A 7,955-nucleotide genomic window follows, 5' to 3' on the forward strand; every position below is an offset into this window, starting at 1 on the left:
CTGGAGGTGACTGACATGCTCCTGCGGGGTGGTGGACCAAATGATTATGTCGTCGACATAGACGCGAACACCTTCAATGCCTTCCATCATTTGTTCCATAATCCTATGGAACACTTCTGAAGCAGATATGATCCCAAACAGCATCCTGTTGTAACAATATCTGCCAAAGGGGATATTAAATGTACACAGTTTCCTGCTGGATTTGTCGAGCTGGAAAGTCTTTGAAGTTGAGGAGAGCACCACTCTGGCAGTTGGGTCCCAGCTATGTCCACCACCACATGTACCAATTTGTGGTGGATGTTATCATACAGGATTTTCCCTGTGTGTTTTAGGACTAACCAATTTGTGGTCCGGGAGTGGCTCCGGGACAAACAGAGTGTGGTGTGTCAGGTGCTGGCTTTGGTCCTGTCCTGGTCTCATATAGGGCAAAATTACCCTCTATCAATGTCCCAGGGCACCTCTGCCCAAGTTCCGATCCTTTCCAGGGGCTATTAGCTAAACGTCCAATTGCAGGTCACCCTTTATTTGAAAAACCCCATCAATCCCCTTCAATGGTGATGCTCAGTTAGCATTCGACTGAGCTTCCGTTTGGCTTTTTGTAAATAAGCCTCTGATTATTACACCCAAACATGATACTTTTATTGGGGTATATCCGTAATACACCATCTTCACATTCCCCTGCGACAGGTGCAGCAAACCATAAATAACCCGGATATAAAAAGTTCATCAGATTTGGAGTGTCCTGAGTCCGGTGAATCGGATGAAAAGTAGATCGATGATGGTGTAAGGTTCCATCTCGTCATGGTTCTGCTTCTGGTGGTATTCTGAGGAAATGAAGCATAGTTTCTGTTGTTATCGCATGCTTAATATCTGCAGTTATATTATCACTACACGTGACCCTCCCCCCCCGTTTTCTTTTAATAAACCAAAGGAGACAACACACTTATCATATCTTTAAACGCAACCGATTGTGGTCGATGTTTAGAGTGGTCGGAGTGCAACCTGCTTAACTGGCCGAATTGTAGGGTGGTCAGTTTTATAATGTTTCATCCCGGGAGCAAGGAGGTTTGTATCAGGCCAAAAGCAGGGCAATCAGATGGGTCCATTTAGACAGCACATGTTTTGGAATGTAAAAACAGCTAACACCAAAACAAGTGAAAGTGTTTTGACATTTCCACTGCAGTGTAACGCAAGCGCCGGTGGCGATGGCTGTGTGGGGCAAGCACTATCAGAAATTCTGCCTCCTGAGGATTGTGAAGAGGTAGGCCGAACATCATCATCTGGACACCTCAATAATCCGTGTGCCACGTTACATTCTGTAGTTCACCCAGGAGAGGCTCATCCGCAGAATCACTGGACTCGCCTGGTTCCCAAACCTGCAATTGGTCATTATCCTCCTGAGCGGAACTGGTCTGTTCAGTGTCATCATCAGATATATGAACAAGACGACTGGTATGATCCCTTGCCCAAGAGGGGGATGGGGCGGGAGTGAACGTACTAGAGGTCTGGTGAAGTACAGGGAAATCAGGACGTTGCTGACCAGAGGCCACAGGAACAACACGTCCAGGTGAGGGAAGAATAACCGACACAATACGGCCATCCTCAAATGTACAGAGTTTTCGTGTTACGCCCAAGTCAGATGGACGGACGTGGATTACGTTAGGTCAAGGCAGAACGCCACTGGAGAGACGGAACCGTGAAGGGATGTAAGCAGAGGCATCATCTGCACCCAATGCTAACGTAAGATGATGGGCATGGCTATGTTGGGTCCAGTAAGCTTTGAGCTGATTAACATGGAACCAACCAATCTTTCCATGAGTATGAAGGATTTTAAAAATATATATTTTTATTAGAGTATTTGCAAGTTTTTATAATAATAACAATAACAATGCCATGAACATGGTACAATAAACATTTCCCCCCCATCCCAATCTTCACACACCCCAACCATAAAACAACAATCCCGCCCTCTCCCCCCCTTTGGAATTCTGCTTCCGCTGTCATTTAAATTTTCTCCGAGAAAGTCGACGAATGGCTGCCACCTCCGGGTGAACCCGATCATTGACCCTCTTAAGGTGAACTTTATTTTCTCGAGACTGAGAAACCCAGCCATGTCACTAATCCAGGTCTCTACACTCGGGGGCTTCGAGTCCCTCCACATTAATAAGATCCGTCTCCGGGCTACCAGGGAGGCAAAGGCCAAGACGTCGGCCTCTTTCGCCCCCTGAACTCCCGGCTCTTCCGACACTCCAAAGATCGCCACCACCGGACTGGGCACCACCCGTGTTTTGAGTACTGTGGACATTGCCTGAGCAAAACTCTGCCAGAACCCTCTAAGCTTTGGGCATGCCCAAAACATGTGGACATGATTTCCTGGACTTCCCGCTCACCTTACACACCTGTCCTCTACCCCGGAAAACCTGCACATCCGGGCCACTGTCATGTGTGCCCGGTGGACTACCTTGAATTGTATCAGGCTAAGCCTGGCACATGATGAGGATGTATTAACCCTGCTTAGGGCACCCACCCACAGACCCGCCTCTATCTCGCCTCCTAGCTTGTCCTCCCACTTGCCCTTGAGCTCCTCCACCGGGGTTTCCTCCGCCTCCCAAAGCTCCTGACAAATATCGGATGCCTTCCCCTCTCCCACCCAGGTACTGGAGACAACTCTGTCTTGTATCCCCCGTGGCGGCAGCAGCGGAAAAGCCGGAACCTGCTTTCTCAGGAAGTCTCGTACCTGCAAATACCTAAACCCGTTCCCTAATGGCAATTCAAATTTATCCTCCAAGGCTTTCAAGCTGGGGAAGCTCCCATCTTTAAATAGATCCCCCATCCTTCTAATTCCTGCCCTTTGCCATCTCCGGAACCCAGCATCCAGCCTACCTGGTACAAACCGATGATTATTATAAATCGGGGTCCAAACCGATGCCCTCTCCAATCTCTTATATCTCCTCCATTGCCCCCAGATTCTCAGAGCCGCCACCACCACCGGACTGGTGGAGTATCGGGCCGGCGAGAACAGAAGAAGTGCCGTTATCAGTGCTCCCAAACTTGTGTCTTTGCATGACGCCGCCTCCATCCGCTCCCACACTGACCCCTCCCCCACTACCCACTTCCTAATCATGACTATATTAGCCACCCAGTAGTAATTGCAGAAGTTCAGCAGCGCCAACCCACCCTCCCCACGACTGCGCTCCAGCAACACTTTCTTCACTCGCGGGGTTTTACCCTCCCACACAAAGCCCGAAATATCCTTATTCACCCGCTTGAAAAAAGCCCTTGGGATGAAGATGGGGAGGCACTGAAAGACAAATAGGAATCTGGGGAGGACCGTAATTTTCACGGTCTGTACCCTCCCCGCCAGTGATAGCGGGAGGTTCCATCTCTTAAAGTTCTCTTTCATTTGTTCTACCAGCCGGGATAGGTTTAACTTGTGTCGTGCCTCCCATTCCCGGGCCACCTGGATTCCCAGATACCGAATGCTCTTTCCTACCATTCTAAGTGGCAGCTCTCCCTGTCTCTTCTCCTGTCCGCTTGCCTGGATCGCGAACATCTGGCTTTACCCCATGTTCAATTTATACCCAGAAAAATTGCCAAATTCCCCAGGATTTGCATTACTTCCCCCATCCCCTTCAACGGGTCTGAAATATACAAGAGCAGGTCATCTGCGTAAAGCGAGACCCGGTGGGGACCACCTCCTCTCCTTCTGAGGGCATCATAATAACATTCAAAAGCCTTCGAACATTGGCCTTGAGTTGCCTGCCCTTTACAAATCCTGTCTGGTCTTCCCCTATCACTCCCGGGACACATTCCTCTATCCTTGTGGCCAGTATCTTAGTCAGCAGTTTGGCATTCACATTCAGTCGAGAAATTGGCCTGTATGACCCGCATCGCTTTGTAGTATATATAAACTCTTTGTAGTATATATAAATGATTTGGAGGAAAATGTAACTGGTCTGATTAGTAAGTTTGCAGACGACACAAAGGTTGGTGGAATTGCGGATAGCGATGAGGACTGTCAGAGGATACAGCAGGATTTAGATTGTTTGGAGACTTGGGCGGAGAGATGGCAGATGGAGTTTAATCCGGACAAATGTGAGGTAATGTATTTTGGAAGGTCTAATGCAGGTAGGGAATATACAGTGAATGGTAGAACCCTCAAGAGTAGTGAAAGTCAAAGAGATCTAGGAGTACAGGTCCACAGGTCATTGAAAGGGGCAACACAGGTGGAGAAGGTAGTCAAGAAGGCATACGGCATGCTTGCCTTCATTGGCCGGGGCATTGAGTATAAGAATTGGCAAGTCATGTTGCAGCTGTATAGAACCTTAGTTAGGCCACACTTGGAGTATAGTGTTCAATTCTGGTCGCCACACTACCAGAAGGATGTGGAGGCTTTAGAGAGGGTGCAGAAGAGATTTACCAGAATGTTGCCTGGTATGGAGGGCATTAGCTATGACGAGCGGTTGAATAAACTCGGTTTGTTCTCACTAGAACGAAGGAGGTTGAGGGGAGACCTGATAGAGGTCTACAAAATTATGAGGGGCATAGACAGAGTGGACAGTCAGAGGCTTTTCCCCAGGGTAGAGGGGTCAATTACTAGGGAGCATAGGTTTAAGGTGAGAGGGGCAAGGTTTAGAGTAGATGTACGAGGCAAGTTTTTTACGCAGAGGGTAGTGGGTGCGTGGAACTCGCTACCGGAGGAGGTGGTGGAAGCAGGGACGATAGTGACATTTAAGGGGCATCTTGACAAATACATGAATAGGATGGGAATAGAGGGATACGGACCCAGGAAGTGTAGAGATTGTAGTTTAGTCGGGCAGCATGGTCGGCACGGGCTTGGAGGGCCGAAGGGTCTGTTCCTGTGCTGTACATTTCTTTGTTTTTGTTCTTTGTTGCTCCGGAACCTTCTCCCGTTTCAGGATCCATGAAATCGAGGCCTGCGACATTGTTGGGGGGAGGACTCCCTTCTCTCTTACTTAAATGTCTTCACCAGCAGTGGGCTCAATATCTCTGAAAACGTCTTATAGAATTCCACCGGATAGCCGTCAGGCCCCGGGGCCTTGCCTGACTGCATGCCCTCCAGCCCCTCGATTATTTCCTCAATCTCATTCGGGGCTCCCAGCCCATCTACCCTCAGGAACCTCAACTGATCCAAAAACTGCATCATCCCCTCCACCCCAGCCAGGGGTTCCGACTCATATAATTTACTGTAAAAGTCGTTGAACACCTCATTCACCCCCACTGGGTCCAGGACAGTATTCCCACCTCTACTTTTTACTCTCCCTATCTCCCTGGCCACCTCACGTTTTCTGAGCTGATGTGCTAACATTCTGCTTGCCTTTTCCCCGTACTCATAAATCACCCCCCCTTGCCTTCCTCAACTGTTCCACTGCTTTCCCTGTAGTCAACAACCCAAACTCCGCCTGTAACCTCTGCAGCTCCCTCAGTAGTCCCGCGTCTGGGGCCTCCGAGTATCTCCTGTCCACCTGGAGTATCTCCTCCACTCACCTATCCCTCTCAGCCGGTTCCATCTTTTCTCTGTGGGCCCATATTGACCTTAAAGAATTTTGTATAGGGAGGGACTAGCTTTGTCCAATATAGTGTAAGGACCTACAAATTTTGGGGAGAGGAAGGAACTGGGATTGTAGAGAGTGACCATCACTTGCTGTGTATTCGACCGGGTGCACTTGCTTATCAAAATAGGCTTTACTCTGCTTCTTCCGAGCCCCTAGTCGGACTGCAGCAGCTAATTGGGCTGCTTTAATATTGTCGGTTAGTTGCTGGGCAGCCTTCTCATGTGTCAGGGCTGTAATAGTGGGGTCGGCAAGATCGAGCGCTAACAGGTATTCAACACACTTCATAGGTCGACCCGTCATAAGCGTGTGTGGGGTGAATCCTGTGGAGCTGGAAACAGTATTTCTAATGATAATCAGGGCAAAGGGAAGCACTGTGTCGCAGGTGGTTTTATTCTGCTGCACTGTCTTCCTAATGATAGCCTTTAAAGTGCGGTTCATCTGCTCCACAATTCCACTGGACTGGGGGTGGTATGTAATATGGAACTTTTGTTTAATGCCAAACATGGCCGTAATGTTTTGCATCACGCGCCCGGTAAAATGTGTTCCCTGGTCGGACTCTATACTGCGGGGAAGACCCCCATCGCATAAAGATTTGGTGGGTCTAGATTTTTGCGGTGGCCTTGGCTGTGTTGAACCAGGTAGGAAATGCTTCAACCCATTGAGTGAAGGTATCAATAACTACCAACACATACGTAAAACCATTCCTGCATTGCGGGAACGGGCCGATATAGTCCACCTGTAGATTTGTCCAAGGACCTTCAACGGGGCAAATGTGTCTCAATTGTCCCTTCCTGACATATCTGTCGGGGTTATTCTGGATGCAGATGAGACAATTTTCAACATAATGCGTGACGTTGTCCCGAAGTTCCGGCCACCAACAGAGAACCGTAAGGTGGTCTAATGCGGCATCTATGCCTTGGTGTCCCTGTCCATCGTGGAACTGGTAAATAAGCTGGTTCCGATCCTGAGTGGGGACCACATAATTACCATCTTTCAAAATCAGTCTATCCCTGATATCAAGTTTATCTCTCCACTTGTCATATGGGACCAGGTATGTTCCGTCTAGGACTGCTTTGAGATCTTTGTCAGTGCGCTGGGCCTGGGCTAAGTCAGCGATATTGGTCTGTGAAACGGTGACTGCACTGATCGGTTCACCTACGGGTGGTTGCCAGATGTACCGGCTTTGGCTAAGACGCCAGCCTTAGTTACCGCGTGGGGAGGTACGGTGGTGACTCTTAACTTTAACAATGCCATATGTGTGATAAGCAGCCTCGTGTAAAATATTTTTTAACAAAGGGGCTGATGACAGAGGTTTGCCGTCCACAGAGACAAAACCTCGGGATTGTCATAGGGGAAGGAACTCTGTAGGGCAGTTACAGACATACATGCTATCAGAATGTATGTTGGCTGGAGTGGGAAACGAATCGGGGTGGGTAACCACATAAGCTACTGCAGCTAGCTCGGCTGCTTGTGCACCAAGGTGTCCAGGTAGTTTGAGGACTATTTCCTCTAATGGGCGTCCCTGTTCGTCCTCTACATAAATCCCAGAACCAGTTATTTTCTTACCGTCCTCTATTGCGGATGAACCGTCCAGATAAATTTGTAGGGCATGGTCGCTGTGCGGGGTGGCCGTCTGTTTGTCAGGTGTCCGTCGCTCTAGAGGTTTGGGAATAAACGGACCTGTTGGGTGTTGGTTGCTACAATCTGGCACTCATGTGGAGCTCCCCCGTACTGCAAATTGTCAGCCAGAAAAGTGGGGACCTTAGTTTGTTTCACCGTAATATCCCTACCCTGCAGTAATAATGTCCAACGTGCAGCACGAACCTGACTTACTGACCCATCTTTCAGTCTCCCATCGAAGAGGAGTTGGGTTGGAGTGTGCTCTGTAAGAATGGTAACTGGATTGAGTCCAATAATATAGGCAAAATATTGTATGGCCCAGAATACAGCTAGCAAGTGCCGCTCGCAGCCAGAGAAGCCTTGCTCTACGGGATTTAGTACTCGGGAGGCATATGCCATGGGACCTAGCTTGCCATGTCGTTCCTGTAATAATACAGCTGAAAGTGTACGGTCGGTGGCAGCTACCTCTAAAGCGTAGGGTAAATCAGGGTCAGGGACAAACAGCTGGTGCGGTTGCTAAGGTTCGTTTTAATTCAGTTACTGCGGCTGTGTGCTGCAGGGTCCAATTCCATGGGGCGTTTTTCTTTCAAAGTCCTGACAATGGGGCAGCCTTGGTAGCGAACCCATCAATATAGTTCCTACAGTACCCTACCAGTCCTAAAAAGGATCGGAGGGTACTTACATTTTGGGGTAGGGGCAGCTGTAATATCGTGTCTATCCTCTTTTGCTCAATTTCTCTTTTCCCATCAGTTATTATGG

Source organism: Scyliorhinus torazame, chromosome 13 (assembly GCF_047496885.1).
Source record: "Scyliorhinus torazame isolate Kashiwa2021f chromosome 13, sScyTor2.1, whole genome shotgun sequence".
Lineage (NCBI taxonomy): Eukaryota > Metazoa > Chordata > Chondrichthyes > Carcharhiniformes > Scyliorhinidae > Scyliorhinus > Scyliorhinus torazame.